At 44.6% G+C, this 8,689-nt stretch overlaps 2 non-coding genes across 2 annotated transcripts; both read left to right on the forward strand.

The window, feature by feature from the left end:
* The first annotated feature begins 1,871 nt into the window (after nucleotides 1–1,871).
* Nucleotides 1,872–1,985, forward strand: trnal-caa (transfer RNA leucine (anticodon CAA)). The gene is made up of 2 exons: nucleotides 1,872–1,909; nucleotides 1,951–1,985. It is a non-coding gene; the product is annotated as a tRNA-Leu (tRNA).
* A 1,377-nt stretch (nucleotides 1,986–3,362) lies between these two features.
* On the forward strand, nucleotides 3,363–3,478 carry trnal-uaa (transfer RNA leucine (anticodon UAA)). The gene is made up of 2 exons: nucleotides 3,363–3,400; nucleotides 3,444–3,478. It is a non-coding gene; the product is annotated as a tRNA-Leu (tRNA).
* Nucleotides 3,479–8,689: the final 5,211 nt, after the last annotated feature.

The raw sequence follows: 8,689 nt of genomic DNA on the forward strand, positions 1-8,689 counted from the left end.
TTTTCAGTTTCACTCATAAAACCACAATAGTTTAATTCTGCATCTGTCCTGACTGAAGTCAGCCGTGACATTTTCGCTGATTATTAACGTTACTTTTCCTGCTTTAGTCCATCTCGCTCTATCACTCTGAAACAAAGAAACCAGACTCTTCTGCAACCAAGTCTCATTAACGCCTAAGTTACCATGATTCCAGGTTTTGATCCTAGCCCAGAGTTCATCGACTTATTCTCCGATACTTCTGCGACTGAAGTATACGCAGTGCAGAGCACTAGTCGTACCTTCCTGCCTTTGTGTGAGATCTTATCAAAATGTCGGTACAATCTCTCCACTAACTGTTCTGGCACGCTTGTTCCCACCTCCCTACAAATGTAGTTTAAACTTAATCATGCAGCGCTAGCTAACCCTCGGCAGGATATTAGCATTTCTAGTTCACGTGCAAATCGTCTTTATCAATGGGTCTCAGGTTCCCTGGAAGATAGATCAATGATCGAAAAATCGTATGGCCTCCCTCCTGCACCAGACCATTAGCCACGTGTTAATCTGCATCATATTTCCTTTACTGGCCTGATAAGGACGCGGCACGATTCGCTGTCAGAACCCCGAAGATCCGACCCTACACCTCAGCACCTAAATCTCTGAATTTCCATTGCAGAAATTCGTCACTGTTCCTACCGATGTCATTGGCACCGAGCTGGAGCCAACCCCTGCCGGCTCACGCTCCTACTGGAGAATGTTCAAGACTTAATCCAAATTGTCCCTGACCCTGGCACACGGGGGGCAACATACCATCCGGGAATCTGTTCTTCCCTTACCAGTCTGAGTCACAGACCATACTCAGTGCCTGAGATCCGACCTCTATGTCTTTCCCCGTCCAGGTCATCCAACCAGAAACGGCATCCAGGTGTTGCTGACGGTGATGGCCTTAGAGATAGTCTGCACTGGGTCTTTAACACCTTTTTCCTCCTGATTGTCACCCAGTTTTCTGTGCCCTGCACCCTGGCTGTCCTATCACTCTATATGTTCCGGTCCATCACGTCCGTGGCTCTGAATGAACCGGAGTTCATCCAGATTCAACTCCAGCACGCCTACCCGTCTTCCACATCTCGCGAGGAGCCTTTTACTGAGTCGGTGGCGTCCAGAGCCTGTCCCTGCCTTATTTTAATGTGTTCAGTACATTTAAAACTGGATCAGAGAACCTGAGCGAATTACGTTCTCTAAAGCGTCTCATCTCTCAGAAAGCCCGTGCTCTAACGTCCAAAACACCCTGCTTCTGTTTCCTCTCCGTCAGATTAAACATTGATCTACAAGCCCGAACAACATTCTGGCTGTAATAACTCATCCATGACGGAATGATGAAGCAAACCCAAGAGACCGAACGGCCTTTCTGCACGATGTCTTATGTTCTTCTGAACCTTGTCACATCTTCGCTTTCTTCCACAATCATCAGATCATTGTCCTTGTAGTCTACTTACCAACGTCCATCTGTAATGCAGAGTTGCCCGGTTTAACTGAACAAACTGTGTTCAGTTTCTGTTGACATTGTTGCGATCAACTCCCACTCAATTTTTAGATTCAATCGTGTCTATAAACGTTTATTTCTCTGCTTCACTAAATGTAAAATTATTGAGTCTTCCAGGCATTCTCATCTATCTCAGCAAACATCCTTCACAAATTCTTGCCGAGACGCGTCTCACGAGTGTTCGATTTGGAATTGTTTTACAGCTTCACTTTCCACAGAATTTGCCTAACCTGAGAAAATTGTAACACTCTCGCTTTCATTTCCGATTGGCAGGACGATATGCGTGATTGTGTGTATATAACTTTGCTTACAAGTCTGGCATTCATTCCGTTCTCAGCACACATCAAAAGTTGTCAGGATGGCCGAGTGGTTTAAGGCGCCAGACTCAAGGAATGAAAGTCCTTCCGACAAATAGGAGTGTTCTGGTCTCCATCTGGGGTCGTGGGTTCGAATCCCACTCCTGACATAATTTGTCTTTAAGCATTCATTTGAGGCGATGTTATTTCTGCAAACAAACCCTGGGTTGTTGAGGTGGATTGGAAAAACTGTTGGAGGATAAGATTATGTTTTTGACACTGTTCATCACATTACAATAGATCACCAGACACCGAACTGTGGGTAAGTGATTTATTCAGAAACAATTTCACGGTGAAGGATCTCGTCCCGAAACGCCGACTGCTTACGTCTGTCCATAGATGCTGCCTGGTCTGCTGAGCTCCTCCTGGCATACTCAGCTGATCAATATAGTTTCTAAAGTGAAATGATTGGTCGTCGGAATATTCAATGGATGGGCATGTAGTGCACTCTATCATCTTTTGATCAAAAGTCCGGTGTCGGATGGGTAGCAACTGTTCTTGAACGTGGTGGTGCGAGTCCTGAGGCTCTTGTACCATCTACCCAATGGCAGCAGCGAAAAAAGAGCATGACAGGATGGTGACGACCTCTGACATTGGATGCTGTTTTTCTATGACAGCGTTTTATGTGGATGTACCTAATGTTTGGCAGTGCTTTTCCCGTGATGGACTGGGCAGAATTCAATAAACTTTTTAAAGATTTTCCTTCAAAGGTACGGTATTTCCGTACCCTGTCTCAATGCAGACAGACAATAAACTCTCTACGACACATCTATAGAAGCTCATCATGGTTTTTGATTTCATGCTGAATGTCCGCATTCTCCTAAGAAAGCAAAAAATAAAGTCATTCCAACAATTTAAAGTTACTGACGCGCCTCGCCTCTGATCCTCTGAAGAGAGCTGGCGTAAGAACCTCTGGTTTTCGCTGCGCTGAAGACAACAATCACTCCTTGGTTTTGCCGACATAAAGTTATGGGGTGTTGGCACATCGTGTTTGTTACGATCCCCTCTTAGTTGAAATATATGCCCTCAGAGAGGATCGTTTAAAGACTTGTAAACCCTGGAATGTAGATAACTTTTGCATGCACTACCAATATCTATGCCTGAAAATCTAAGAAACGTCTGTCGGATTCCCCCTCACCTCCGATGCTCCAGAGAAAAAGAACAAGTTTGACTAAACTCTCGTTATTGCACAAACCGTCTATTTCAGGTAGCATCTTGGTGATGCTCTTCCGCACACTCTCCGAATCCTCGTCATCCTCTCTCTGGAGGATGGCCTGAATGGGGTGCAGCACAATTCCAGTGCTGTGATGCTGTGCGCTCTGACTCCGCACATGCTCGCAACCTGAGAAAATGCATCACGTCCATATTCATTTAGATTCCCAGGATATCGAGTGTGTTTGTATGTATACCCTCTCATCAAAGCAGCCATTCAGACTATTCCGAAATTCAGCTGTTTATCTGGCATGTGGAGAGAGTACTGCAGAGGGGTCAGGGTGGCCGAGTGGTCTAAGGCGCCAGACTTAAAGCGAGTAAGTCGCATTCTAGTAAACGCGAGTGTTCTGATCTCCAACTGGAGGTGTGGGTTCGAATCCCACTCACGACAAATACTCTGTTTTTCACGTGCTGTTTTTTATAATGTAACCACTGTAATTTTACTGCAGCGATCAAAGCGTGGTCTGTTTGGGAGTATGAGAAAGACACAATTAAAATAAAGCTTTTGTTTTAGTCACCACAGAGAGCAGAAGAACGGGTTACATGGGATTCAAGCTGCAGATTTTGATGAGAAAGAGGCCTCGTTGAAGAGTGTCTGTGTCACCTTCTCAGCCGCGGCTGTTTATTGGACAGAATGACATTGGTGCCATTCAAACACATGGTTGGTCTCTATATTGAAACGACATTTTACATTGTCGTTCTTAAGTGTACATCTGCCGCAGAGCTCCGTAATATGTGTTTAACACCTTTCTGGATTTGGGCATATCGGATTGATCATTCTCGACTGGATTATATTCACTTTCCGTTGTTTAACAGGCCACTCTTCCTTGTTTTGCAATGCAGATATTTTAAGTCGTACAGCATGGAAAATAGCCTTCGGCTCAATTGGTTCAAAGTTCAAAGCTGAAAGTAAATTTTGCATCACAGAATATCTATATGCATATATCACCATTTGCAGCAATGAGATTGACATTCCTGCGGGCATCCAAGAAACACAATAACATCCATGAAGGACCGCACTAACAGGACAGTCAAAACACTGAATGAGTACAACACAGCAATCTGTGCAAAGTCAAGTGAAAGAATAATGGTAATAGCGATATTAATTGTTATTTTACGCAATAATCCAGGGCGACTGTGAAGCTCACTGGAGTTTGTTTAGATTTAACCTCTCTCAGAGACAACCAGATGAATTACACATTGACAGAGGATCGAATATGCACGGTTTGAAGTTATTCACGCAATGCTGAAACACTTAATACAGATAGTAAATATAATTTCAAAAGTTATAAAATTAAAATCTGGATAAAATAAGCGTATAAGAGAGTTGCAATTGAGGTAGCATAATATATAACGGAACTGCAGGATACAGTACAACTGATGGATTAATACTCTTATTTTATGTGTTAATGACTTGGATGCTGGAATTGATGATCATACGGACAGGTTTGTGGTCTAGATGAAGATAGGTGAAGGTGCAGGAAATCTGGAGGAAGTAGAAAGTCTACAAAAGGACAGAGGAAGATGAGGAGAATGGGCAAAGAAGTGGCAGACATAAAACACTGCCACAAAATGTATGGTGCTGCACTTGAGCAGAAGAAATGAAATGGAAGGCAATTCTCTCATCGCAGAGAAAATTGGAAAATCTGAGGTGCAAAAGGACTCAACGTTGTTCGTCCAGCATTCCCTGAAGGTGAATATGCAATGTTGCGAAAGTGGTGAGGAAGGTCAATGCGATGTTCGCGATCATTTCCAGAGGAATGGGGTATGGATGCAGCGATGGAATTTTCAGGTTTTAAAATTCACTGTTGAGGCCTTACCTCGAGTATTGTGAGCAGTTTGGAGCCCCTTGTCTGAGACAGGTTGTGCTGTCACTGGAGACGGTTCAGAGGTGGTTCAGAAAATTATTCCAGGGTTGAAAGCTTTGCCATGCGAGAAGCATGTGGTGGTTCTGGGTCTCAACTCAGGGGAATTCAGGAAAGTGAGTGTTTCGCGCATCAAATCACCCCTTGGACAGTCTCTATCACTCGTGTCACCCAGCTGACTACTGGACCGTCTCTCCCGGTGTCTATCACCTGTGCCTCCCGGCGGCTTAGGCGCTCCTGCTCCATGACTAAACTTAGCTTCCCTCTGTTTCATCAGCTGCGGATGAATGTTAGGAACCCCGGCTGGAACCTATCAGCGAGACCTCTCTCGGAAAGGGCTGCCCTCGGTTGCTTTAATACTGTGGCAAGTACTCTTGGAGAAATCAAACTCAGGACTGCCAGTGGAAATGCGTCTTCAAGTTCCAACACGTTATCAGTTAATCTCCTTTTCCATTCCTCGAACATTTCAGCGAATGTAGGGTTTCCGGTCGCTCTAGTTGCTCCCAGAACGTAACGTGACAGGTTTAGAAAGGATTCACCTCACTGTTCCTCCTTTCAGCTCATCATCCTATTTAGCAGGAACTTGCACCTTCTTTAAAGCAGCTCTGAACACAAGGTGAATGGACACAGTGTTCAAAAAGTTCTCTCTACTTCTCTCTTTGCTTGCTCCTTGGAACCTTCTCACAAGAATAAAAAAAAAAGTTCCATCCGTTTCCATAGTCTCAGTTACTCCAACAGTTGTTTCCATAAATGCCAGCTTCAAGGAAAAGTAGCCATTGTATGTGTACTTATCAGTAATAAGCCCCGGAATTCCAAGGGCACTGAAAGGCACCAATGGCAAGTACGTGGACACGGATTGTAAATGACACTAGAAGACACTAGACACAAGGATATGATAGCACAATGCAGACCATTCGGCGCTCGATTTTGAGCCAAACCATATATTTCTTTCATCCATTTGACTGTGCAAGAGGCTCTTAAATACCCCTAATGTTTTAGCCACCACAATCCCTGGCAAGTCATTCCAGGCACTTACAACCTGGAAAAGAAAATACCCCTCATGTCTCCCATAAACTGCTCTCCCTTAACTTAATTGTGTAGGTATGCCCTCTGGTGCTTACTATCTGTGCACTGGGAAACAGGTACTGGATAGAGCCTTATCTATACCTCTCATAATCATGTAGATCTCTAATAAAGACCCCTCTCGTCCTTCTATTCTCCAAAGAAAAAAGTCCCAGCTCTGCTAACCATGCCTCAAAACTCTTGTTTTCCCATCCAGACAATTTCCCTGTAAATCTCCTCTGCACCGTCTCCATAACTTCCACATCCTTCCTATAATGAGGTGACCAGAATGGAATACAATACCCTAAGTGTAGTCTCACCAAATTTTAGTAGATTTGCAACATGAGTTCTCTACTCTTGAACTCAATCCCCGTATTAAAGAAGCCTAGCATCCCCTAGGCCTTCTTAACTATTATATTAATCTGTGCAGCGACCGTGAGGGATGTATGGATTTGAACCCCAATGTCCCTCTGTTCATCCACACACTTAAGTAACTGACCATTAACCCTGTACTCAGCCTTCTGGTTTATCCTTCTAAAATGGATCACCGCACAGTTAATCAGATTGAACTCCATCTGACACTACTCTGGCCAACGCTGCAATCTGTACATACCCTCTTGTAACCTTCGACAACCTACAGCGCCATCCACAACTCCTCCAATCATCGCCTCATCCGCAAACTTACAGATCCATCCACCTGCGTCTTCATCCAGGTCATTTATAAATATCATAAACAGCAGGGGTCCCAGGACTGATCCTTGCAGCACTCCACTAGTCACCGACCTCCATGCAGAATACTTTCCTTCCACAACTACCCCCTGCTTTCCTCCAGTAACCATTATTTTATCCAAACAGCAAGGATTCACTGATCCCATGCCTCATGAATTTCTGGATGAGTCTCTCGTGGGGGACCTTGTCAAATGCCTTGTTAAAATCGATGTAGACATCTACCGTCCTACCCTCATCAATTTATTTTGTTACCTCTTCAAAAAACTCAATTGGGCTCATGAGGCACTATCTTCCCTTCAGAAAGCCATGTTGACTATCCTTGAGTAGACTGTACTTCTCCAAATGCTCGTAGATCGTATCCTTAAGAATCCTTTCCAATGGTTTGCAGACCACCGACGTAAGACTCACCCGGCTACAGAAGGTCTCACCAGGTTTCTCTGTTACCTTTTTAACAAGGAAACTACATTAGCCGTTTTCCAATCCTCCGGCACCTCCCCTGCAGCCAAAGATGAATCAAAGATCATAGCTACTGCTCCACCGATCTCTTCTCTCACTTGGCACAGCATCCAGGGGTATATCTCGTCCAGACCTGGGGATTTGTGGTTTTTAAGAAAATCCAACACCTTCTTCCTTGATCTCCACATTCTCCAGCACACAGGCCTGTTCCATTTCGACCTCACCCTGATCAAGATCCTTTTCACTTATGAACACTGAAGCAAAGTATCCATTTAGTACCTTCCCAACCTCCTGTGCCTCCAGGCACATGTTGACCTCTTTATCCTTTTGCGGCCCCATCTTCATTCTTGTCATCGTTGCTCTTCACATACGCATAGAACACCTTGGGGTTTTCCTTAATCCTAGATGCCAAGGCCTTCTTATGCCGCCTTCAAGCTCTCCTAAATCCTTTCTTAAGCTCCTTCCTCGCTAACCTATATTTCTCATGAGCCTCTCCTGCTTCCTGCTTCTTATATCTAACATATGCTTTCTTCTTTCGCTTGACGAGTTGCCTCACGTGTTTTCTCAGCCACGGTTCCCTTTTCCTACCACTTTTTCCTTGCCTCAGTGCGACAAAACTATCCTGAACCCAGCGCAAGTGTTCCCTAAACTTCCTTCACATTACTTATGTGCTTTCACCTTTGAACATCTGTTTCCAATTTACTCCTGCTGGTTCCTGCCTCATCCCTTCAGTTAGCCATTCCCCAGTTAAGCACTTTCCCATTGCATGTTTTTATCCTTTTCCATAGCAATGCTGAAGCTAAGGGAGTTGAAGTCACTCTCAACAAAATGCTCTGCCACCTGATCAGGTTCATTACCTAGAACTAGATCCAGTATGGCTTCTCCTCTCATCAGCCAGTCCACATACTGTATCAGGAATCCTTCTTGAACACACCTGACAAATTCAGCCCCTTGCAGTCAGGTGGTGTCAGTCAAAATGAGGGAAGTTGAAATCACCCATAACTACAACCCTGTATTTCCTGCACCATTCTAAAACCTGGCTGCTTATCTGCTCCTCGGAGTGGGGCATATAGACTACTCCCAGCACACGTGATTGTTCTCTTCCTTTTTCTGACTGCCACCCACACCGACTCAGTGGACACTCCTTCTGCAGCGTCCTCCCTTTTCTATAGACGTGAAACTGTCTCTGACCAGTACTGCTACTCCCCCCCCCACCTTTCTACCTCCCATCCTATTCATTTTAAAACACCTCAACCTCGGTACCTCCATCAGCCAATGCTGTCCTTCCTCCAGCAAGGTTTCAGTAACGGCCAGTGTCATAACTCCACATACTGATCCATGCTCTAAGTTCATCCACTTTATTCCTAATACTCTTAGCATTGAAATAGAAACATTTCAACCCCTCTGTGGCAACATTTATGTTTTATCTCCTGCCTGTCCTTCCTCACCAACTTAGAACACATAGCATCATGCCCTTGTCCTTGTACCCT

The sequence above is a fragment of the Hypanus sabinus genome, unplaced genomic scaffold (genome assembly GCF_030144855.1).
Source record: "Hypanus sabinus isolate sHypSab1 unplaced genomic scaffold, sHypSab1.hap1 scaffold_1283, whole genome shotgun sequence".
Classification (NCBI taxonomy): Eukaryota; Metazoa; Chordata; class Chondrichthyes; order Myliobatiformes; family Dasyatidae; genus Hypanus; species Hypanus sabinus.